This window comes from Triturus cristatus, chromosome 3_1 (genome assembly GCF_964204655.1).
Source record: "Triturus cristatus chromosome 3_1, aTriCri1.1, whole genome shotgun sequence".
NCBI classification, from domain to species: Eukaryota; Metazoa; Chordata; class Amphibia; order Caudata; family Salamandridae; genus Triturus; species Triturus cristatus.
In genome coordinates, this window is record NC_140583.1 from 1,018,398,265 (window position 1) to 1,018,425,073 (window position 26,809).

Here is a 26,809-nt window from a genome sequence, read left to right on the forward strand (position 1 = left end):
GTTTATTTGCTGCTTGAATAAAGTACACCTATTTCAAGACCTTCTTTTTATCTTTAAGTGGTAAAAGTTAGTGTTAAGTTAAAATAATTAAAATTCAAATGACAAAGGAAATTTTACTTGGTAATTATGTGTACATTTAAATCCTCCTCTATATTCAAACCATTTGGAATTTTAGTATTAAATAAGAGTATGTACTTTGAATCCAATTTACGCAACTTTCTTTCCCTATCACCACCTCTCAGATTTTTGGGGATTTGATCAATTGCAAAGTAAACAAGATCGTTAATGATTCCCTTGTGTTCTTCGTTAATGTGGTGAGCTACCACATAGTTCTTATCATTATTCTTGACTGCTCTTAGGTGTTGGAGTATGCGAATGTGGACCATATGGATAGTACTCCCAACATACATTTTTGGACATGAACACTGCAAAACATAAACAACATAATCACTTTTACAGTTCAATGAGGTTCTTATCTTCCATGGGCTGTTTAACAGGGGAGAAGTTATATATATATATATTCACTGAAGGATACATTAGTTGGACATTAGTTGGACATTTCACTCGTACAAAACCAGAGTAATTCTTCAGTTATAGTTAGTTCAGTTATAGTTAGTTCAGCTAACTATAACTCGCGCCCCTGCAATGCACCGCTGATGTCGTGTATTAAAGAATGTGTGGGTGTATAAGTGTCTGGATGGAGGATTTAGTAGGTGCGTGACTGTTTAAGTGAGTGATTACATGTGTCTTACAGAAAGCATGGGTTAGTGACTAAACTGTGTGATTGTCTGTATCAGTCTGTCTGTTGTTGTATAAGCTTCTGCATGGGTTGGTCAGTAGCTACATGAGTGTGTATATGGGTTATTGATTGGTTGCCTGAGTATTTGTATGGGTGCCAGAGTGTGTGTGTGGGTGGGGGGGAGGTATGTGACTCTGTGCATAGACATTTGAGTGGTTGATTCACTGGGTGTATGGGTTCAAGAGTGCATGTGGAAACAGATGTATGTGTGGGTGAGTTTGTGAGTGAATGGATGTCTCAGTGGTACATGTCCAAGTAACTACATATGTAAAAGGCAGTGTATGTGAGAGTTGGTGTATATAAATGACTATACGTGAGAGTCAGTGATTGTGAGAGTGGTTGTATGGATAAGTGTGTACTTGTATCAGTGATAGTATAAGAGAGTAAGTATGTGTTTCTTTCTGTTTGAATAAGTGATGTGGTGTGTGTATAACTGTGTAGGTCAGTAAATGGAAGTGTGATTGTTTCTTTGCATGACTGACTGGGTGTGTGAGTAACTCTGGATGAATGGTGGTGTGTGAGTGTCCCAATAGGTGTATGCGTGCATATGATAGTTTAGTATTAATGAGTAACTGCATGTATGAGTGATTATATGACTGAATGAGTGGATGTGTGTGTGTAGACCTAGCAATTAGTGAGTGCATATTTAGTAATTGATATTGGTGTGTCGATGGTTTTGAAAATGGTAGAGTGTATTTTACAGTGGGTGTATCAAAGGTTATATTAGAGTGTGAGGAGGTGCATCAGATTTTCACGTGGATGATGTAATCAATAATGTCATTTGAGATGTCATCAGTGATGTCATCAGTGATGTCACTGACCATGTCATGAATGATGTAATATGTGATGTCATCAGCAGTGCATTGCGGGAGCGCTAGTTATAGTTAGCTGAACTAACTATAACGGAGGACTTTCTCTGGTTTTGTATGAATGAAATGTCCAACTAACTATAACGTCCCTGAAACCTGTGTTTTTTTCAGTGAATTTCTAAGGTTTTTTAAATGCTAATTTCTAACTATAACGTGCCAGAAACCTATGATTTTTTCTGTGAATCTCAAAGGTTTTTTAAATGCTAATTTTTAACTATAACATCCCTATTAACTCCCCTTGAATCCTGAAGATCCCTGTTGGCCAAGTAGCCCACCAGGTACTACCAGTAAGCGCCGCAGAGCTGCGTTGCAGAGAGGTGTTCCTAGGCCACACCCCTTTTTACACTGCGCTGGAAACGTGGCTTCTGGCACACTGTTGCTCGGAGGATTAAGTCCACTTGTGTCCTGAGGTCCTCAGGACACAAGAGGACCTCATCGCCCCACCAGCAGTGCACCAGAAGCCGCATTTGCAGAGTGGTGTTAAAAGGGGTGTGGCCTCGGACCACCTCTCTGCAACACAGCTCTGTGGCGCTTACAGCAGGAACCTGGTGGGCTAGTTGGCCCCCAGAGACCCTCAGGATTCAAGGGGACTTAATCCCCCAATTTACAATGCACCATGGGGGTGTGTTTGCACACTTGTCATATCAGGCCCCAGCCCCTCCCTGCACCACTGTGCAAACATGCACCCTGGCAAGTTGTAAATTTGGGGATTAAGTACCTTTGAATCCTGAGGGCCCCTAGGGGCCAACTAGCCCACCAGGTACCTCCGGTAAGCGCCACAGAGCTGCATTGCAGAGAGGTGTAAAAAGGGGTGTGGCCTCAGACCACCTCTCTGCAACACAGCTCCCTGGCGCTTACTAGAGGTACGTGGTGGGCTAGTTGGCCCCCAGTGACCCTCAGGAATCAAGGGGATTTAATCCCCAAATTTACAACGCACCAGCGGGCGCGTTTGCACTGTGGTGCAGGGAGGGGGTGTGGCCTGATTTGACAAGTGTGCAAACATGCCCTGTGGCGTGTTTTAAGTTGGGTGATTAAGTCCCCTTCAATCCTCTCCGTCTCTGTCTCCATCTCTGGGGGCACTGATGGGGCAACACCTTTGAGAAAGGCAATTGGCAATTGGCTGAAATGCGTCAGGTGCCTCACACATGCTGTTCCCTGCGCCAATAGAAATAAAGCCTCTTTTCCAGAAACCGGGTTGTGGCGCTTCGTTTGTTGTGGAGCACCGCGGAAGACCAGCAACCCTGGACGCTTGCACTGGAATGCAAATATGCAGAGCCCCCCCAGCAGCTGGCAGCACCACTTAGTCACATTTGCTGCAATGGGGAGAGAGGAGGCAGCATCTAATGCCTGAATAAGGGGACGGCAGGAGGCTTTGTTCCATCCAACTGGGCACTCAAGCTGGACTGTAGCTCAGGTCCAACGAGTTTGGGGCATCACATGGTGTTTGGATTGACCCTGCCATTGTGCAAACATCCATCTGGACTACGTTACCCAGCATGCATCAGCCTGGGAGGATGTGCGTGTGATGCAGTTACACCTTTAATTGGAGGAGGAGTCGAATGCCACCTGACTGGGAGTGGTCATCTTATTAACTGCATTCTGACTGACCCCCAGAGAGTCAATGGAGTCCATGAGACCAGCACTGAGGAAAGCCAAGAATGGCTGAAACGCGTCTGCCTAAGCATTTCAGGGACTGGCAGAAGCAAGCAAATGTAACTTTTAAATAAAGCCTTTTGAAAGACACCGGAGTGTGTCGAGCCTTTACCTTACCTGGAAGAAGGCAGTGGTCGTTTTATATATATATATTCACTTAAAAAACCATAGGTTTCACACATGTTATAGTTAGCTGGACATTTCACTCGTAAAAAACCAATGAAATTCCCCCGTTATAGTTAGTGCAGGAAACTATAACTCACGCGACCGCAATGCTCTGCTGATGACGTCAGATATTACATCACTATATTTAGACACTTATTTACCCATGTCTTCTTCCATTAATCTTTAGCTATACATATATTACAAATATTTATTTATGTCATCAGTGATGTAATATCTGACGTCATCAGCAGAGGATTGCGGTCGCGTGAGTTATAGTTGCCTGCACTAACTATAACGGGGAAATTTCATTGGTTTTTTACGAGTGAAATGTCCAGCTAACTATAACATGTGTGAAACCTATGGTTTTTTAAGTGAATTTGCAAGGTTTTTTAAATGCTAATTCGTAACTATAACGTGTGTGAAACCTATGGTTTTTACAGTGAATTTGTACGGTTTTTTAAATGCTAAGTTATGTATTTATAAAAAAATATTTCTGTCAGGTTTTTCACCGTGCGCGCACGGCGCGCAACGCGCACCGTGCGCGCTCTGTGGGCACTCGGTGCGCTTCTCGCACCAAGCGCCCACGGTTCGCAGTGCGTGCCGTGCGCGCACGGTGCGCGCACCTCGCGATTTAAAAAAAAATATGTATTGTTTTTTTCTCCCTTGGGGGTCCTTCTGTGACCCCCTAACCAAGGCTAGGGGGTCAGGAACTGTCCACTCTGCCCCCTTTTCACGTTCTCCAACTTTGTTTTTCACCCCCTCAGACTGCGAGAGACAAAATGGCGGCCGACACTTCCTGGTTTCGACCGATTCGAATGTTTACCGACATCTAACAACCAATCGGAATTGCGCTCGCGCACGGCAGGGTGCGCGCACAGTGCGCGCACGGTGCGCGCGTACAGATATTGATATGCTTTTAAATGCTATTTTCTCAGGAAATACTGAACAGATTTACACCAGACCTGCAAAAGGCACTTCCTTGACCTTATGGCTACCTCTCTGCCAAATTTCACGTAATTCTGTTCAGCCGTTCGGGCTGTAGCTGCGACTAAAGGTCCTATGGAAAAATGCATGGGGAAAACGCGTTTTGGGACCCCCCTTTTTCTCGGCCCCCGCTTGACGAATCCCCCCGAGACTTTCAGGGTAGGAGCTGAGCGGAGCGCCCCATTAGTTTTAAAAATTTCGCGAAGATTCGTCAACCGGCGCCAAAGTTATTCAAAATAGAATTTTGAGATTTCCTATGGAAACTGGGTTGTAACTATAACTATCTACTGGCGACCGCCAGTAGATAATATATATTTATATATATATATATATATAAATATATATATATATATATTATTATTTTTTTTGTTTGCTTTTGTTTTTTTGTTGTTTTTTTATTTATTGCATTTTATATTTTATACATTCTTATATAATGTTACAATTAGGACCTAGTTTTCATAGGAAGAGCATTTTTTTATTTGCCAATAACTTTAGCATTGTTTGACAAATCCTTGCTAATTTTCCAAAATAATATGACGCTCACTCCAGCTGTTGTATTAAAAGTTTTGTGGTAATCCATCAAGTGGGTACCAAGAAAAAGGGGGGTCCCAAAATGCGTTTTCCCCATGTTAATTCCCATAGAGATTTTAAGCATGATTACAGCCTGAACCTTTTGTGAATTGGTGTATATTTGTTCAGTAGTTTTGGAAATATTAACGAAAATCCAAATTTGTGCATATAGGGAGGCGGATTCTCAGAGGGTCCATCAGTCCTTGTGCTCATATCTGATTGGCTGCCAACACTTGAACCCAGGAAGTGGTGGCAGTGATCTTGGGACTCGGCTTGAACCGAGTGCCCCAAAAAAGCATTGAAAAAATTCGAAGGGGGCAGAGTAGAAATACTCAAACTCCCTAGGCCTTTAGGGGGTCCCAGAAGGACCCCACCACAACAAAAGAACGTATTTAAAAAAAAAAAAACATTTTGGCTGGAGCCACGGATCCCGCTGAACAATAATAGAAAAAAAAGTGAGGGCTCCTGCGCTTCTTTTCCATGGGACCACGGGTGGTCTGGGTCACAAGGTCATGGGTGAATTAAAGGAGGGGTGCACAAGGCCCACCCTCCTGGGGCTTATAAATGCCCCAGGGACCACCACCTCTCCGGGCTTATTTGAAAATGAAAGGGAGGTACTGCTCACACCCAACACAACACCAGCGACACTCTGAATTTCATAGAAACACAGGCATTTGAGGTCAGCAGATTCAGAGTGTCGCTGGTGTTGTAGGGTGCTCTATACAGAAGCTTCTCTCCACCTAAACTTGGGAACCATCCAGAGTTCTCTGATTCTTTAATGCATAAATTACGTGTCTCTCTATGCCTAAAAGGGTATTATTTTGACACACACACACAAGTGAGGCCTGGTCAGCGGAATTGGGTGTTTGTTTGTTATAAGGAAGGCAACAGGGTGACGTCTTTTCAATTGTCGGCAGTGCTGTGGATGGCATTGCACTGCCTGGGAATGGATCCTGCTGTCTGGGACACATTTCTTTCAGATTGGGGCGGCGATGGCAGTTGCAGATTCGGGGTGGGATTGACGACAGATGCGTCAGATTGGTAGGTGGAGGTCAAGGTGCTGTGAGGGCTTTGTGAGGAAATGAAGAGGATTTTGTACCGGGGGATGTATTTGGGGTCTGGGTTTGGCACCAGATGTAATTATTTTTTCTTCTAATGCAGGGTGTGTGAGCGTGCCAGGGACCAAGATAGGGACCTGGATCATGGCCCATTCATTTGTGCACTGGGCAGCAAAGTATGCGGACCAGTAATTATACAGACGAAACCTGGGACTGCACAACAGCTGGCATGAGGTGCTATGGTGAGGTAAAGGGGGATCCTCTGGGGTAACTTTTGACCTCGGTTGACGAGGTCGGTTCTGCAGAGAGGTTGCCCAGACATGCTTTTGATTCATCTGGGGGGAAATGATCTGGTGTAATTATCTGCATTAATGCTTTTGCAGCACATGCAATGGGAACCGGAGACAATCAAAAGGAACTTTGCTGGGACATGCATAGTCGGTACAGAATTTGTGCCTCAAAGGGTCTGGAGGGGGGCTCTGAAACATGCTGCCATTGGCAAGGCTCGAATGAAACCTAACTGGGCCATGAGGATTTTTTGCATGGCAAAGAACACTACAGTGATATGGCATGGGGGCATAAGGGTGGAGGATGGATGTCCTTTACGAGATGATGCTGTACATCTTTCGCAAATGGAAAACGCATATAATATGGTGAAGCTGTAGGATTTTGTGAGCCGACAGTGGCATGAGAATATCTAGTGCAGGCGAAATCTCAGTTGAAGGGATTTTTTGATGGGTGGGGCAGTAAAACACCCGACAATCTTTTTCTGGTTGGCTCTATCTTGTCGGGTGGAGAGTCACATGCAGGTGCAACCACCCCCTCGAAGGGTGGGAAGAATAAAGTACAGGTGACAAAAGACGGTGTGCAGTATTTCATCCAGTAAGAACAGAGTTTCAGTGGAAGGTGTTTAGTAGGAAAATGAAGGAGAGCCTGGATATAGTTGAAGAGCTTAGTGAGTAAAACAGGAATGAATAAAACAAGGTATGAGGGCTTTGGGATGGAAGTTGGTGTGAGGTGTGAGTGGGTATGGTAGGTGTGGGAGTGTAGTATTTACAAAATTTGATGCTATTTGTTTAATGTTAATTAAAGTTTAAATTAAGTGTTTGCAACCGTGTCCTAATAAATGGCCTTTTAGGCTAAATCATGGGCATGGAGTGTTTTTATTCGATGATGATGGCCCCCAGGGGAAGTAGAGTCACAGAAACTTCCTGTGGGCTGCTTTGTGCATGAACATCATGGGGATAGGATAGGTTGTTTGGGGAGAAGGGGCAGGTTATAGTTAGGGCTTATAAGAGTCTGGAGGGGGTGTCTCGCCTCTTTCTGACTCTGAGCACTGCTGGGAGGGCAGGTGACTATTTAATAGGAAACTTTGTCCACCCACCACCCTACATGCATAGGTGATGGAGTGGGGATGGATTGCAGTGTGATTGCAAATCCAGGAAATCATCTTTCTCCATACACTCCAACTTATCCTCTCTACCTAAAGCACTCTCAAACCACACATCAACTGCTGCTATGAGACATTCTTGATTCTCGTCCCCAGGTTTACTTTCTGTGATACCAGCGGCAGCCTGTGTAGGTAAGAGCTGTGGGGTGGTGGAGCCGGGTAGTGGGGGTTTTTCGAAAGATGACCACAAGGTAACATTAATTATTTATTTAATTTTCCCTTGTGGTGGTCTGCCAAATCCGCCGCCATCACAGCCACACCGCTCTTACCTAGAAGGGCCGCTGCTGCGTGACACCCAACAGTTATCTTGACAAGTAATCTGCTCTTATATTCTTCCCGCCAGGGTTATACTCCACCCCAAAATTGTACTGGAGAAGTTTTGCACGCAATGTGGCAATCATGGGTGTCAAATCTCTGATAACATCACCACTCAAAATGCTATTTAGGAGTTCATGGTCTGTAAAAACCTTAACCTTCCTTCACCAGACAAAACATATGAGTCGTTCAACAGCCCGGCAGCAAGCAAGCAGTTCTTTTTGAATCCCTGAATTTTTTTTTCTCATTGCCACGCAGAGCCCTGGAAGCAAAACCAACAGTTCTTTTACCCAGCCCAACCATTTAGGAAAGTGTGGCCCCTAAACCACTATTACTTTTATCAGTGACTAGCAGGATCATCCGCTGCCAACATTTTCTCAGAGCCTATCTCATCATTAAAATGATCAAACTCCTTCTGACAACCTTCATCCCACTTGAAGACTGTTTTCTTTTTGAGCAAATTTCTCAAACTCTCAGTGTAGCTGGCAAATTTTTTAATGAACTTAGCACAGAATTCACAAACACCCAAGAAAATATGACACATTCTTCCAGCAGGATACCAGTGGAATAAACTTATCACATGTCATGATTAGATCCTCGTCCCCTAATATTTAACCCTGGGCGTAGTTTGCGAAGTAGCACTTCGCGAAGCTACGCAAAGTGCAGTTCGCACTACGCGAGCTACGCGTAGCACTTCGCAAACTGCGTAGTACCTTGTTCGCACTGTGCCAGATGTCGTTTTCAATGATTGCACAGTGCGGACAAGCAACCGGCACTGTGCAATCATTGAAAATGGCATCTTGCACAGTGCGAGCTGTAGTTTTCTGCTGCTCGAGTAGATTTTTACTCGAGCGGCAGCTTTCTCAACGCGAACTGGTAGTTTCTCATCGCGAGCGGTCACGAGCATACGCGACCACTCGCAATGAGAAACCTGACCTCCTCGCGTTGGGAATCTCGCCGGGAGGTTTATTTTCCATGCTCGCGATCGGCAACTTGATGTTGCTGATCGCGAACAAGGAAAAAGTCTCGCCGGGATGTCATTTTGCTTGCTCGCGGTCGCCAACTTGACATTGAGGACCGAGAGCAAGCAAAAAATGACCGCAGCACTACGCAACACTACGCTACGCATGTTCGCACTGTGCTACGTGCAATTCGCGTAGTGCGAAGTAGCGTGAACTTCGCAAACTACGCGAGCGTAGCGTAGTGCTTTGCCCAGGCTTACTAATATTAGCTCTCCAGAGATCTTAAAATATGATTGGACACTAGAATGCAAAGAGGACTGCTTTGACCATCCACCGACCGCATACATGGAAACCCTGTAATAGATTACCACAATTACACAGGCCCAATGTAAAGTTCCTCTCCTTTCTTTTTCTTAGCCCTCAGTCATTTATTTACACCCCAGAGCAACCAAGTGGAGGACTAGGGAATAGATATTTTCCACTTAGTAAAGTTCCCATTAAGATTTAGAGGTTTCAGATTCTGGCCTGATTCAGAGAATGTCATAACAGATGACTAATGCGGAATCTACTCATTTAACCCACTTATCATTAACGCACCATGCTCGTGTCTTTTATTGTGGGTTGAAAACACTCAGAGTTTTACGTAGAGGTTGGGCATGCAGAGAGTAATATGTAGGTCCTGATTTACAAAGATGCGACAGATTACAGTGCAGCACCCAATGTATGCACTGCATTGCATAAGAGGGAGAGAGCAGGAAAGCGCCATATCTACAGAGATATGGCACTCTTCTCCCCTCTCCCTAGCACTGATCCACAATCAGGCAGCTATGTGCAGTCAACATACCTTTTCACCATAATGTAAGGGTGTGTGAGTGATTCTTGCATAGGTTTTGCAATGAAAGGGTACCCTTCCAGTACAGAATACTATGCTTAGACTAAATTAAATATTTTCCCACTACTGATATGTGCTGTACTGTGCAGGACACATTCAACGTGGGAAAAGTAATTAGAAATAAAAGCATTTCTTCTTTTAACGCCTGTTTCAAAGTGGCATTATTTTTTGTCACAAAACCCTGTCTACTGTTGTTAGTTTACAGGGTTTCGCTTAAAAAATCACGGGTGGTTGCATGGGAACGCCCATACACCACTCATGGAAAGCACCCTTGACACAAAGGGGCCGACTCCGGCCGCAAAACGAACCAATCGACACGGACCCGGACCGAATACCGACCGACACGGATCAGCGTCGTACGACCCGTGCAGTACGATGCAAAGCGAGTGAATTACAACCAACACGTACGGAATACAAGCCGTACAACCGAGCCGGAGCGAAAATAGTGATCCGGCTGGAAAACCGACGCGATTTTCACTGACCGACACGAACCCGGAATCAACCCGACCGACCCGTACCCCAGATGTACGATTAGCGCAGTACGATGCAATGCGTGTAAAACCAGACCAACTCGCACGGAGACCAAGCCGCATGACCGACACACAAGCAATAGAGACCGCCGCGAACGACGCGTACCAAACACAGAAGACAGGCAGCGTGAATGAGGCAGAGAAGCAAGCACGAGACAACAGCAGCGTCCGTTTCCGCCACATGAACGTCTCCTTCATGCCTACAAAACACAAAGGAAAAAAGACTAAAAAGGGACCAAACAAGCAATGACTAAGCCAATAAGTACCAAACAAATTTAAATGGGACAAAGACACACCCACAACTCCAACTATATAAAGGACTACAATCACTACCATCATCCCTTGCAAACAGGAGACACAGCCAGCAGCAAACACCAGTACACAGCAACCACAGACACACTCACAACTCACCCATCACACAACTCAAACACCATCAGCACCTCATACAAAAGCACACACACATACACACAGCAAAACCAACACCAACCCAATATCACATTCACCCTCACACACACATCCCCCACCACCACCACCCATCACCATGCCTCCAAAGAAGAATCCAAAGTTCACAGATAGTGAGTTAGAAGTGCTGGTAGATGAGATCATCAGAGTAGAGCCACATTTGTTTGGTACATAGGTTCAAAGGACCCCCATCTCTCAGAAAACCAAGATGTGGGCGAGGATTGTGGACAAGGTGAACGCACAAGCATCAACATTGCGCACAAAGGACGATATCCAGAACCGGTGGTATGACATGCGCAGGAGGGTCAAGAAACTCATCGAAAAAGATCACACCTTGAGTCAGCGCACCGGCGGTGGCCCTCCTGCCAAACCTGTCCACTTCAGTACCTGGGAGGAGAAGGTGCGGGACATCCTACAACCAGAGAGCGTCCATGGCCTAACACACATCTCAGAGCCTGGTGAGTACACAAACAATATACCCAAGATTGTGTGGAAAGGGGACAGTGAAACCATGCACCGCAAGCAAAGCTATACTAACCAATAGAAATCAACCCAAGATGTGTATGCCAGTCACACAAACACAATATCTGCCATCTCATATTGACTGGGGACTGTGTCATTTCATGCACCAACCTACAAACACATAGAGTAAGCCAGTGGCACCAAGCCAAATACACCCTGCCAGACAGTTTGCCACCACAAACACACCACCTCACAGTGCAGCTGACTGTCAGGAAGGAATAGTGTGGATGCAGGTGAAGTGAGTGTAGACAAAAGCATGATGGGGCCTGTAGTCACAGATAATGCCCCCCCTCCTGATTGGCCCATCAAGACCTCTCAGAAACATGCCCACATCACTGGGAGTGGAAAATGACTGACAAGATGGCTGACACTGGGTCCTGCTGTGGGGAGCACAAGGCCCTGCTAGGGCGTGTGTGCAAATCAGAAGCAGGACACCACTGACTGACATCCTGAAAGACAACTTGCACGCTCTACAATGGAAGCACGTTTCATGATGGGAAGGAGGACTGACAGCCCTGACCATACTACTCAGCATGGGGAGACACCCCCAACACAAACTCCACACAACTCACCGGGTACAATGCTTTGACACACACCTCATTGAAATATCAGCAAAAGATACCCCGTACTGGGTGCTGCCGTGTGAAGCACAGGGGATCACTTGGGACTTGTAGCCAAACAAACACCAGGATTTCACAGTCAGCCATCTTGCCATTGCTGTCACACCCCCCTCACAGGGAAGCAGAGTCAAGAGGGAGGAAGCATGGGTATGCTGGGAAGGGGGGTGTCGCCAATAGTATGATGGGAGTCGCAGTCACAGACAACCTACACCCACCCACATGGCCCAGCAAGATCAAACTAAAACATACTCGCCTCACAGGGAGTGGGAAGGGACTGACAAGATGTCTGACACTGGGCTCTGTTGTGGGGAGCACAAGGCCATGCTGGGAAATGGCCAACAACAAACACAAGGACTTCACAGTCAGCCATCTTGCCATTGCTGTCACACCCCCTCACAGGGAAGCAGAGTCAAGAGGAAGGATGTATGGGCCTGCTGGGAAGGGGGGTGTAGCCAAGAGTATGATGGGAGACACAGTCACAGACAATCTACACCCACCCACATGGGCCAGCAAGTTCTAACTGAACCATACTCGCCCCACAGGGAGTGGGAAAGGACTGACAAGATGTCTGACACTGGGCTCTGTTGTGGGGAGCACAAGGCCATGTTGGGAAAGGGGCACCAACAAACACCAGGAGTTCACAGTCAGCCATCTTGCCATTGCTGTCACACCCCCTCACAGGGAAACAAAGTCAAGAGGGAGGAAGCATGGGCATGCTGGGAAGTGGGGTGTAGCCAAGAGTATGATGGGAGTCGCAGTCACAGACAACCTACACCCACCCACATGGCCCAGCAAGATCAAACTGAAACATACTCGCCTCACAGGGAGTGGGAAGGGACTAACAAGATGTCTGACACTGGGCTCTGTTGTGGGGAGCACAAGGCCATGCTGGGAAATGGCCAACAACAATATCAAACTCTGTCTGTGACAATCTGGGAAAAAGCAGTGTACAGGCAGGCATCTGTTTGAAAAGTAGAAAATGTCATGTTTGTGAACCAACAATGATGTAGAAACATAAATCACATTGTGTGTCTCTTCCCAACACAGGTCGTGCTGGGCAACCAGCACCAAATGACGAGGATACCCAGTCCCAGACTCTGGTGGACACTGAGCTCTCTGGTCTTACTCTCTCACTGTCCTCTTCGGATGACGACGACCAACCTGGCCCCTCCGGTGTGAGCCATCATGCAGCACCAGCAGCATCAACATCTGCCCCCCTGTACCCACGCCTTCAGCATCTGGGACACCGACAGGGCACCCCCGCCAACACAGACAGACCAAGGACAATCAACACCCACAGCACAGGGACACAGGTCCCCCGGAAGCTACAGTCAACACCACCAGCAACACCACCCAAGGGGTCCCAGTGTCACCTGTGTGTACCGCCGCTGGTCCTGCCCGTGTGGAGAAGGGTGCTGGGAGGGGTGGGAGGCACAGGGCACGCCTTGCAGAGGGGTCTGGACTGCATGATGACCCCCAACTGGCAAGCATCTTAGATGTGTACCAGGATAGCACTGGAGGATTTGGCCAGGTAGTGGGGATCCTCAAGGACATGCAACACGAGCAGGTCGCCCACCATGCCCGCATAGAGGCCAAGTGGGATGACATCACTACGGTGCATCGGGACATACTACAATGCCTCCGCCAGATCAACACCAACCTGTCCACACACCCCTGTGTGCCCACAACATCTGTCGCAACACCATCTGCCAGCGCCACAGGGAGGGAGGAGGACTCTGGCGGAGAGTCCCCTGCACCGCAGAGGCCTGCACATGAGGATCCCCCCCCCCCCCCGGAAGAAGAGGGGTCGTCCGAAGAAGGACATGTGAGAGGCAGATGTCCCAACACATCCCCCAGGGCCTCCAAACCTGTTCTGGACAATGTTCTTTGTGCGCAACCCGTTCACCTTGTCTGATCGCACACAACTCGCCCACATGACATGGAGGGTTCATGTTGGGCCAATGTAGCAGACGACTGTGGACTTTACTCTGGACATTTCATCTACCTGCACTTCCAACTCCAATGTGAACTTTGGATTCCAAAACCACTGTACAGCACCCACCATCAAGTGCACTTCCCTCACACATGTTTGTAAATAAACTCACCAGTACACCATACTTGCCTCTGTTGTGATTCCAACTTGTCATGTTCATGGAGATGTCGATCTGCCACACAACACAGTGCATGCCAAATACTGCAACAATGTGACCAACGTAAGGTAAGTCATGGGGATGTGACACATGTGAGGGAGACACACCACTATGGCAACACAAAACATACTCACCATGGCCATGTTACTCATCACACACAATGATGTTGACCTGAAACACATTGGCATGCACAGACACAACACCAAGCCCAGTCAGTGGTAACAAGTCCACAGGTGAGGTAAGCAGATGTCAGTCTGATGTGGGAAGACAGACAACACACATAACAAAGCGTAGCACAGGTTCATTACACATCAGCAGCACGTTTATTCCACACTAGTTGCACGGTAATTCAACGTAGCAGTACCACCCTATTGTGGAGTACACACCACCTGAATGGACACATCACAGCATGCATCCAGTCAAGTGGCACACAGACACACTCACACAGCAACAGAGCTGGCACATCACATTCCATGCTACCTCCATACATTCATATAACAACCCGGGAAACTCACATTCAGGTGAAGAAGTTGTTAATGAGCTGTGAGCGGACGTCGCCATCATCTTCATATCACTGGCATCTTGGCCCAGGCCGGGATCCTCCACAGGTGCCGGACGTTCGTCATCTTCAACGTCATCCTGGATGAGAGGCACTCCTTCCGCACCGCCATGTTGTGTAGCATGCAGCAGACCAGTATTATTTTGCACACATTTGCAGGACCATACGGGAGGGCGCCTCCGGTCTTGTCCAGGCAGCGTAAGCAGCTTTTCAGGAGGCCGAATGTCCACTCAATCACCCTCCTGCTCTGACCATGTGCCTCATTGTAGCACAGCTCAGCTGGTGTCACAGGGTTCCTGAGGGGTGACAGCAACCACGGCATGTTGGGGTATCCAGAGTCACCTACACACACAAAAATGAACAAGTAGCTGAATTTTGTAGGAGTGCGGAATACAACACTGACAAACACACACAAAGAGAAACAGTCAGTACACACCGACAAGCCAGGCACGATGAGCTGGCATCTGTGACATCAGCATTGCAATGCAACTACTCCTCATAATGTAGGCATCGTGCGCCGAACCAGGGAACCGTGCACAAACATGTGTGATCAACATGTCAGCAAGACAGACCACCAGAGCATTGATCGAATGGTAGTGCTTCCTGTTCCGGTATGCCTGCTCATGTGCCTGTGGTGGTATCAAGGCAACATGTGTCCCATCAATGGATCCAATGACGTTTGGCATCCTCCCCAGTGTATAAAAGGCATCCTTAATTTCAGGGAGTTCATCTTGGCTCGGGAACTTGATATACAGGTTGAGGAATTGCAACATCCCCTCCAAGACATCGCGTAGAACCCGACTAAACATCGTTTGCGACATACCACCAGCAGTAGCCACAGTGTACTGGAAGGTACCGGTAGCAAAGAAGTGCAGGGCTGCCATCACCTTCACCTCTGGGGTCAGTGCTGTAGGGTATGTCCGGCCAGGTAGCAGATGTGGCGCCAACTGCTCCGCCAACTCCTCAATCAGTGGCCTGGTGAAGCGGTACCGTCTGATGCTGTCACGTTCCTGCATGGTTGCAAGGTCTGGGAACGTACGATGGACAGCTGGTGCCCTGGAGTACAGAGATGCACAAAGGAAGATTGTCAGTACATCCACCCATGTGGCCATGACCACGATCACTATCACATGCTAGTTCATGACATTACACAATGTACTGAGGTGTGTGCTGTTGGTCATGGACACATATGTCACCTACAAGACCACCACCTCACACCTCAATTCCACATGTCCACATGAGTGCCATGTAGTGCAATGGGCCAATCATCTGGCTGTGTCACCCAACCTATGTGCTGCTGCAACGTTAAAAAAACATACCCCAGTGACAATTGAGGACTCATGTCTCCCAGGCATCACAGATCTTTGCCATGCAGAAACCCATGCTCCCCGTATTGCCACATCAACACAGCAATGGACATGGCGTAGCACGTACACACCACAAGGCAAGCGTAAGTCCCACAGGTAGTGGCCACTGTTGTTCCTGCCGGCCCTACATGTACGTCTCTTAGACACACTCCCCATCAAGGTTGATGCATATGGGGAACAACCTTTACAACGCAACTTTTACAACGCACTACCATTACAACGCATTTTTTACAACGCATAATCCATTACAACGCATGATATTACAACGCATGACACTACAACGCATTTTTAAAAACTACCTTTACAACGCATTCCATTACAACGCATACTACCATTACAACGCATACCATTACAACGCATAATATTACACTATACTATCCAACACTTACCCTACTGATGCACCCCCTGGAGTTAGAATAGTAATTTTTACCCCTATACTATCCAACACTTACCCTACTGATGCACCCCCTGGAGTTAGAATAGTAATTTTTACCCCTATACTATCCAACACTTACCCTACTGATGCACCCCCTGGAGTTAGAATAGTAATTTTTACCCCTATACTATCCAACACTTACCCTACTGATGCACCCCCTGGAGTTAGAATAGTAATTTTTACCCCTATACTATCCAACACTTACCCTACTGATGCACCCCCTGGAGTTAGAATAGTAATTTTTACCCCTATACTATCCAACACTTACCCTACTGATGCACCCCCTGGAGTTAGAATAGTAATTTTTACCCCTATACTATCCAACACTTACCCTACTGATGCACCCCCTGGAGTTAGAATAGTAATTTTTACCCCTATACTATCCAACACTTACCCTACTGATGCACCCCCTGGAGTTAGAATAGTAATTTTTACCCCTATACTATCCAACACTTTCCCTACTGTTGCACCCCCTGGAGTTAGAATAGTAATTTTTACCCCTACACTATCCAACACTTACCCTACTGTTGCACCCCCTGGAGTTAGAATAGTAATTTTTACCCCTACACTACCCAACACTTACCCTACTGTTGCACCCCCTGGAGTTAGATTAGTAATTTTTACCCCTACACTATCCAACACTTACCCTACTGTTGCACCCCCTGGAGTTAGAATAGTAATTTTTACCCCTATACTATCTAATACTTACCTTAAATGTAATTTAATATTATGCGTTGTAATGGTATGCGTTGTAAAGGTAGTATGCATTGTAATGGTAGTGCGTTGTAAAGGTATTTTTTAAAAATGCGTTGTAGTGTCATGCGTTGTAATGTCATGCGTTGTAATGGATTATGCGTTGTAAAAAATGCGTTGTAAGTGCATGCGTTGTAATAGTGTGCGTTGTAACGTCATACATCCGTAAGTCCCACAGGTAGTGGCCACTGTTGTTCCTGCCGGCCCTACATGTACGTCTCTTAGACACACTCCCCATCAAGGTTGATGCATATATCACATGGATGTGGAAACTGTCACCCATTGGTAACATGTGATCAGACACATCTGAGACACAACATGCACACAGACTGTGGGTGCACATCAGTTTTGGGGCTACAGGTCTAACTGTGTCGTACATGCAATCAGCCCCAGGACTCAGGGTGTATGTGACATGTATGAAACATATCCAACCTGACACTGTGCCCTTCACTCATGCCCATTACTGTCCAATTGCACATCACAGTGGTAATGTGCACAACACACAAGGATTCTGCCCCCATGTACAAGATAACAGCCTGGGAGTGGCTGCACAAAGTGCCAGACAAAAAAACAGCTGTGCCCCCCCCAAACACCCAGGGAATGCAGCCTTACATGCCATGGGACACTGTGTGGCCAATGCTGTAGTGTTACAACAAACAAATGATGGACGGAATGCTGACAATGCAGACATTCTCCCCCAGTCAAGAGATCTGGGTTAAATCCATTGTTCTTTTGCCCACTACACCACCCCAGTTTTTGCATTTGTCACCCCGAGTGGGAAGGGTATGCTCAGACGTGAGTCCCTTGCTCTCCATGCCACTGGAATCAAGCTATCCTGGCTGACGAGGGCTGAAAGCCCGAAACCGGTCCTAGGATGCTTGTTTCCAGTCCAGGGAGGACCTGGCTTGGCAGTTCGGGCTGGACTGTTCCCATGGGGCACAGGGTCAAGACTGATTTGCATATGGCTGGGTTCAAACTGGAATGGCATGGTGAGCAAAAAAACGATGGATTTAGGCCCAGATCTCTGTACTGGGGTGAATGTATGACATTGTTCTGCATTCTGTCCATCAATTGTTATTTTTGCATTTGTCACCCCGAGTGGGAAGGGTATGCTCAGACGTGAGTCCCTTGCTCTCCATGCCACTGGAATCAAGCTATCCTGGCTGACGAGGGCTGAAAGCCCGAAACCGGTCCTAGGAGGCTTGTTTCCAGTCCAGGGAGGACCTGGCTTGGCAGTTCGGGCTGGACTGTTCCCATGGGGCACAGGGTCAAGACTGATTTGCATATGGCTGGGTTCAAACTGGAATGGCATGGTGAGCAAAAAAACGATGGATTTAGGCCCAGATCTCTGTACTGGGGTGAATGTATGACATTGTTCTGCATTCTGTCCATCAATTGTTATTTTTGCATTTGTCACCCCGAGTGGGAAGGGTATGCTCAGACGTGAGTCCCTTGCTCTCCATGCCACTGGAATCAAGCTATCCTGGCTGACGAGGGCTGAAAGCCCGAAACCGGTCCTAGGATGCTTGTTTCCAGTCCAGGGAGGACCTGGCTTGGCAGTTCGGGCTGGACTGTTCCCATGGGGCACAGGGTCAAGACTGATTTGCATATGGCTGGGTTCAAACTGGAATGGCATGGTGAGCAAAAAAACGATGGATTTAGGCCCAGATCTCTGTACTGGGGTGAATGTATGACATTGTTCTGCATTCTGTCCATCAATTGTTATTTTTGCATTTGTCACCCCGAGTGGGAAGGGTATGCTCAGACGTGAGTCCCTTGCTCTCCATGCCACTGGAATCAAGCTATCCTGGCTGACGAGGGCTGAAAGCCCGAAACCGGTCCTAGGATGCTTGTTTCCAGTCCAGGGAGGACCTGGCTTGGCAGTTCGGGCTGGACTGTTCCCATGGGGCACAGGGTCAAGACTGATTTGCATATGGCTGGGTTCAAACTGGAATGGCATGGTGAGCAAAAAAACGATGGATTTAGGCCCAGATCTCTGTACTGGGGTGAATGTATGACATTGTTCTGCATTCTGTCCATCAATTGTTATTTTTGCATTTGTCACCCCGAGTGGGAAGGGTATGCTCAGACGTGAGTCCCTTGCTATCCATGCCACTGGAATCAAGCTATCCTGGCTGACGAGGGCTGAAAGCCCGAAACCGGTCCTAGGATGCTTGTTTCCAGTCCAGGGAGGACCTGGCTTGGCAGTTCGGGCTGGACTGTTCCCATGGGGCACAGGGTCAAGACTGATTTGCATATGGCTGGGTTCAAACTGGAATGGCATGGTGAGCAAAAAAACGATGGATTTAGGCCCAGATCTCTGTACTGGGGTGAATGTATGACATTGTTCTGCATTCTGTCCATCAATTGTTATTTTTGCATTTGTCACCCCGAGTGGGAAGGGTATGCTCAGACGTGAGTCCCTTGCTCTCCATGCCACTGGAATCAAGCTATCCTGGCTGACGAGGGCTGAAAGCCCGAAACCGGTCCTAGGATGCTTGTTTCCAGTCCAGGGAGGACCTGGCTTGGCAGTTCGGGCTGGACTGTTCCCATGGGGCACAGGGTCAAAACTGATTTGCATATGGCTGGGTTCAAACTGGAATGGCATGGTGAGCAAAAAAACGATGGATTTAGGCCCAGATCTCTGTACTGGGGTGAATGTATGACATTGTTCTGCATTCTGTCCATCAATTGTTATTTTTGCATTTGTCACCCCGAGTGGGAAGGGTATGCTCAGACGTGAGTCCCTTGCTCTCCATGCCACTGGAATCAAGCTATCCTGGCTGACGAGGGCTGAAAGCCCGAAACCGGTCCTAGGATGCTTGTTTCCAGTCCAGGGAGGACCTGGCTTGGCAGTTCGGGCTGGACTGTTCCCATGGGGCACAGGGTCAAGACTGATTTGCATATGGCTGGGTTCAAACTGGAATGGCATGGTGAGCAAAAAAACGATGGATTTAGGCCCAGATCTCTGTACTGGGGTGAATGTATGACATTGTTCTGCATTCTGTCCATCAATTGTTATTTTTGCATTTGTCACCCCGAGTGGGAAGGGTATGCTCAGACGTGAGTCCCTTGCTCTCCATGCCACTGGAATCAAGCTATCCTGGCTGACGAGGGCTGAAAGCCCGAAACCGGTCCTAGGATGCTTGTTTCCAGTCCAGGGAGGACCTGGCTTGGCAGTTCGGGCTGGACTGTTCCCATGGGGCACAGGGTCAAGACTGATTTGCATATGGCTGGGTTCAAACTGGAATGGCATGGTGAGCAAAAAAACGATGGATTTAGGCCCAGATCTCTGTACTGGGGTGAATGTATGACATTGTTCTGCATTCTGTCCATCAATTGTTATTTTTGCATTTGTCACCCCGAGTGGGAAGGGTATGCTCAGACGTGAGTCCCTTGCTCTCCATGCCACTGGAATCAAGCTATCCTGGCTGACGAGGGCTGAAAGCCCGAAACCGGTCCTAGGATGCTTGTTTCCAGTCCAGGGAGGACCTGGCTTGGCAGTTCGGGCTGGACTGTTCCCATGGGGCACAGGGTCAAGACTGATTTGCATATGGCTGGGTTCAAACTGGAATGGCATGGTGAGCAAAAAAACGATGGATTTAGGCCCAGATCTCTGTACTGGGGTGAATGTATGACATTGTTCTGCATTCTGTCCATCAATTGTTATTTTTGCATTTGTCACCCCGAGTGGGAAGGGTATGCTCAGACGTGAGTCCCTTGCTCTCCATGCCACTGGAATCAAGCTATCCTGGCTGACGAGGGCTGAAAGCCCGAAACCGGTCCTAGGATGCTTGTTTCCAGTCCAGGGAGGACCTGGCTTGGCAGTTCGGGCTGGACTGTTCCCATGGGGCACAGGGTCAAAACTGATTTGCATATGGCTGGGTTCAAACTGGAATGGCATGGTGAGCAAAAAAACGATGGATTTAGGCCCAGATCTCTGTACTGGGGTGAATGTATGACATTGTTCTGCATTCTGTCCATCAATTGTTATTTTTGCATTTGTCACCCCGAGTGGGAAGGGTATGCTCAGACGTGAGTCCCTTGCTCTCCATGCCACTGGAATCAAGCTATCCTGGCTGACGAGGGCTGAAAGCCCGAAACCGGTCCTAGGATGCTTGTTTCCAGTCCAGGGAGGACCTGGCTTGGCAGTTCGGGCTGGACTGTTCCCATGGGGCACAGGGTCAAGACTGATTTGCATATGGCTGGGTTCAAACTGGAATGGCATGGTGAGCAAAAAAACGATGGATTTAGGCCCAGATCTCTGTACTGGGGTGAATGTATGACATTGTTCTGCATTCTGTCCATCAATTGTTATTTTTGCATTTGTCACCCCGAGTGGGAAGGGTATGCTCAGACGTGAGTCCCTTGCTCTCCATGCCACTGGAATCAAGCTATCCTGGCTGACGAGGGCTGAAAGCCCGAAACCGGTCCTAGGATGCTTGTTTCCAGTCCAGGGAGGACCTGGCTTGGCAGTTCGGGCTGGACTGTTCCCATGGGGCACAGGGTCAAGACTGATTTGCATATGGCTGGGTTCAAACTGGAATGGCATGGTGAGCAAAAAAACGATGGATTTAGGCCCAGATCTCTGTACTGGGGTGAATGTATGACATTGTTCTGCATTCTGTCCATCAATTGTTATTTTTGCAATGCTGTAGTGTGGCAGGTGTGCACAGGTGTCCATGGCCAGTATATGTGTGTTGCATCCGTATAATAGTCACACTAATGAGGTCTGACGCGGGTGACAATGCGTACGCATTGCACGGTTCATGACCGAGCCGTGCGTACGCTTTGTCATTGCATCCAATGAGGTCCAACGCGGGTGACAATGCGTACACATTGCACGGTTCATGACCGAGCCGTACGTACGCTTTGTCATTGAATCCTATGAGGTGCGACGCGGGTGACAATGCGTACGCATTGCACGGATTATGACCGAGCTGTGCGTACGCTTTGTCATTGAATCCAATGAGGTCCTACGCGGTTGACAATGCTGATGCATTGCACGGTTCATGACCGAGCTGTGCGTACGCTATGCCATTGAATGCAATGAGGTCCAACGAGGGTGACTATCATGCATACGTGTCGGACAGGCATGGTCCGAGACAGGCGTACGCCTTGGCCATTGAATCATATGGAGACGGGTGCATGTGTATATTCAAAATACGCGTTGTACAGTCAGTTGAACAAGCCGGGCACACCCATTGGCTCAAGACTGTCATGGAGACGGATGCGGATTCAAAACTTGTACGAGTTGTGCACTGGAAATTCAGTTGGATGCCTACAACACTTTGCAATTTCAAGTGTTCCATGAAGGTGGAGATTTGAACGATGCGGAAGGCGTGTACGAGTCGTATTTTTGAATGGATTGGCCAGATTCATAGAATGCAACCGTGTTGGACCTATCACTTGGGACACATGGCACAGATTCTGCCTCTGCAGCACAGATATAAGGCTGGCTGGCCCCCAGGGAGCTCACTTGCCTGCACTACATGCTACTGGACCACATCCCTGCTACCACTGCTGCTGTCCCTGCATCCTCTGGCTCCTGCAATGGCACATACTCTGGAGAGGGCCCCAGTCTTCACTGAGGAGGAGAACCAGGCCCTGCTGGACGAGCTCCTTCCAGAGTACAGAAAGCTCTATGGGACACCAGGGGAGCAGGTGAGCGTGCTGCCCACTGCCTTCCTAATTATGCATGTTGTCTGACTAGCAGTACTAGCAGTGTGTACACCAGTGGCAAGCATTCTCACTGATTACTTTCATCCACCAAAGTGTGAATAGTTTTCCTGCTGCTAAAGTGCAATATTGCAAGCTTAAACTATCCAGGCATTGTTAACATGTCAGACATGCATGTGAGTCTTCATTCCCCATGATTGCACTACCTGTGTAATTTGTTTCCCTTTGTGATGATGACATGTCTATCTATTGTGTGTTAATGTACTTTTCACTTTGTCATCCTCACAGGTTGATGCCCACCAGAAGCAGGAGATCTGGCTGACCATCGCCCGGGCTGTTCGTTCTGTGGGGGTCTACAAGCGCCGCATCCGCAACTGCCAGAAGAGGTGGCAGGACCTTCGGGGCTGGACCCGGAGGATAGCTAGAGTCCAGCTGAAACTGTCCCCTCCACGCAGGAGGGGCAGACACTGGACCCTGACTCCCCACATGCTTCGGATCCTGGCGGTGGTCTTCCCGGACCTGGATAGGCAGCTGAAGGCCAGACAGCAGCAGGAAGGGGGTAAGTTCATGCCTGATCTGTGTACTATGTCTGACATGCAAATAGCAGTCTTTTTTCCTGGTCACACTTCCACATTACGTAGGTCTTGTAGTCCAAAAAAACTCAGGTCCCTCATTTGTGTGATGCACCCTCCTCATCTGTTCCACAGGTATGGCCCCTACAGTCTGTTGCTTATGTCACTAGGGCACTGTGTCCCTGCAGTCAGCTATGCTTCAGGTACCGGTCAGCATCAGTTCCTGTGACTCTGTTGTGTGTTTCATTGGTGGGTCAATTGTTTACACAATGCCTGAGATCTGACATGTGAACTTTGTGTGCCCTTGAGATGTGTATCAATTGCTGGTCTGACTCGTAACATGTGTCTGGGGTACTCCAAACAAACCCATGCAGCAGCGGACTCCAAATTTTGGGCATCAGGAGTATGTATATCAAGTATGTCACAATTGCTTAGCCACCTGACTACTGTCCGGTGCAAAACACTGTTTCACTTAGTCATGCCCAGTCATGTCCACTCAAGGGCATTCAGACACACTCTTTAATCCCAAACCTGTGCATGAAATTGCAGGTTGTGCTTAGTGAAATGTGCCCTCAGGTGTCTGCCTCTGTGTCATTAGGGTGTGGCTTGTTGCTACGTACAACTGGGGTGTCCATGATTCAGAGGGTCAGCATGACATCTGCAATGTGACTGTGGGAGACAAGACCTGTGTGACATATAGGTGTGTGATCATCTGACAGCGCACAATGGTGTATGCAACTGGGTCCTTTATGCAGCTGGGTTACATGCATGGCAGACTGTGAGGTGTATTTCGTTCGGTATACGGTAGAGGCTCTAATAAAAAGAGCTTAAGTCAGGAACGTCTGAATTGGCCTTTGTCCGCTGCGGTGAATCGCGATTCACCGCAGCGGACACAGGCCAATTATACCGAGCAAAATTTCTGCCGAGGGTTTCCAGGACACTGCTCCTGAACTCGATTTACTCCACCATTCAGGCACGCATCCGTTCTGTCTGTGCTCCCCCACCGATGCTCTCACGGTTCCTGAGCTTGCTACCATTCCGGTACCAGATTTACCTCTCACCCAGTTGGATTTATTCCTGACTCCACAGATACGCCGAGGGATAGCTTCACACGTTCTCTGTTCTCCCAGCACAGCCTTTATCATACCAACCCGGTCCTGATGATGATCCCAAGTCACTGGATCGAAACGCCGTCGACCTGTCAGCGCAATTGATGGCGCACTGCTTATGGGGTTCTCCGAATAATTGCTTATTGATCACCAAAAATGTACGAACTTCTGACTAGAACCTCTGATTTCACTGTATATTTGTTCACTTCACTTCACCTTGTGCCGTTCCTAGCTGATTTCACATTGACACTTGCGTCGCCACACCGTTGTGTCACGAACACACTCGAGCACCAAGTACAATTCGGGTTGCTCACGCAAATTTGCTTTGCTTGCAGTGCTGTTACAACTGTAATTTGTCCCTTATATTCTTTAATTTTTGTTCCTTTGCCATTGTCAACTCTATTTGTTAAAATACATAATGCCATGTGCATATTTTTCAAAGATAACTGACTGAGAGTCTCTCCTTCCTTCTTGTAATGTTTTGCACATGCATTCCTACCTAACTTCTCTAAATGACACCAGTTGAGAAATTATTGTTGTCTTTGATATACTTACCCTATCTATTCTCAACGTGGTTTATGGGTCCTTGCTCCTGTTGTTTGATATATAACTGTGTGTATAGTGACATACTCCTACATGTTCACTTGCATGTCCAACTAATGTGTGGGTGATGCATTTTGGCACATTGGTGTGTTAGCATCCAACATGCAACGGACATATGTGTGAAAGTCAAGGAGGGATATGTGTGCCATGGTTGATGTTGAGAATGACAATTGTCTTATCCTAAACAGTGTCGGCACTTTGAGCTGTGTCCAGCTGATGATGCCAGGGCTTGCCCTGTGATGTGATGTACTCACTGTGGTGTGTGCAGTCGGTGCAGGTGACTGATGTAGTTCTGTTACTTCCTATTCCTACCCAGATACATCCACGGCCACAGGAGGGGACAGCTCTACGGACCAGGAGGGGCCACAGAGCCTTACAGGGACAGAAGGAGAGGAGTCAGGTGGACCCAGTGGCACAGAGGGTGAGTTGAGCCACACAGAGGAGTCATCAGCACCATCCCCCCCAGCTGTGGGCCACAGCAGCTCTGAGGATGACTCCCTTGTGGAGGTGGGTGTCAGCAGCCACCAAACACCAGCTAGTGAGGCTCTCCCCGCCCCCGCCACCACCACCACCACCACCACCACCCCCCTCCCATCGGCTCCCATCCCAGAGGTCCCTGTGGGCTCCTGTGTTCGTGAGCATGTCTCCTTTGTGCCAGGCACCGCACCCCCTGCCCCTGTGTCCCCTGCTGCCCTGAGTGAGGAGTCTGTGGACTTACTTCGACAGATCCATGTAGGGCAGACGTCGATGCTGAAGGTCCTCCATGCACACACAGGTCTGTTGACACAACTGGTGTCATTCATGGAGGGCATTTCCTCGGGCATGTCTGCCCTACAGAGGACCAGTCAGTCCGATGCCTCCTCCATGATGGCAGCAGTGTCCCTCCTCCAACAGTCCCGTACCCCTCCTACCCCTGCACCACCCACGATTCCTAGCACCCTACCTGTCCCAAGCACAGAAACCCCCAAACCAAAGGCTAGACATGCACACAAGGAAGCGCAGAGGACTGATTCCACACTCACAGGGGCTGGTTTGCTGACACACACACAGTCATCCACAACCACTCCACAGTCCTCCGAGACCTCTCCCTCCCAGACCCCTTCCCTTGCCTCACCTGCAACACCATCCCCCCAGAAGCTCTTCCCCTGTGACCATGGCCTCTTCCCCACCGACCCTGCAGATCCTGAATACAAGGGGAAGAGGAAGTCCCCACACACAGAAGGAAGTGCCCCTCACACCCAGATACCCTCCCCCAGGCGCAGTCAGACCGAGACGCCCACCCGCAAGTCCCCCCGGCGCAAGAAGAGCAAGAGCCCCCCACCACCACGCAGCTCCAAGGCAAAGTCTCCATCCTCCATCCCCCAGGCCACCACTCCAGAGGTTCCCCCGCCACTCTCTGCCCCGGGTTCCCCCACACACAGATACACCATCCCCAAAATGCTAAGGCCATCCCCCCCAGGCACTTGCTCCTTCACACCTGCTCAGACAGTTGGTGCCACTGATGCGGGGACCGTGTCCCCCTGCCCTGCTGAAGTTACCTGTCCCCCATCCCGCTCCCATTGATGTAGGCACTGCTTTGGAGTCCACGACCACCACATATGACTTGGGCACTGCAGTGGGGACCCAATCCACTTCATCTGACCTGCCGACTGGAGTTGTGCCGGCACCCACCCCATCTGACTTGTGCCCCACAGTTGTGACAGCACCCACCACTTCAGTCATCTCCACTG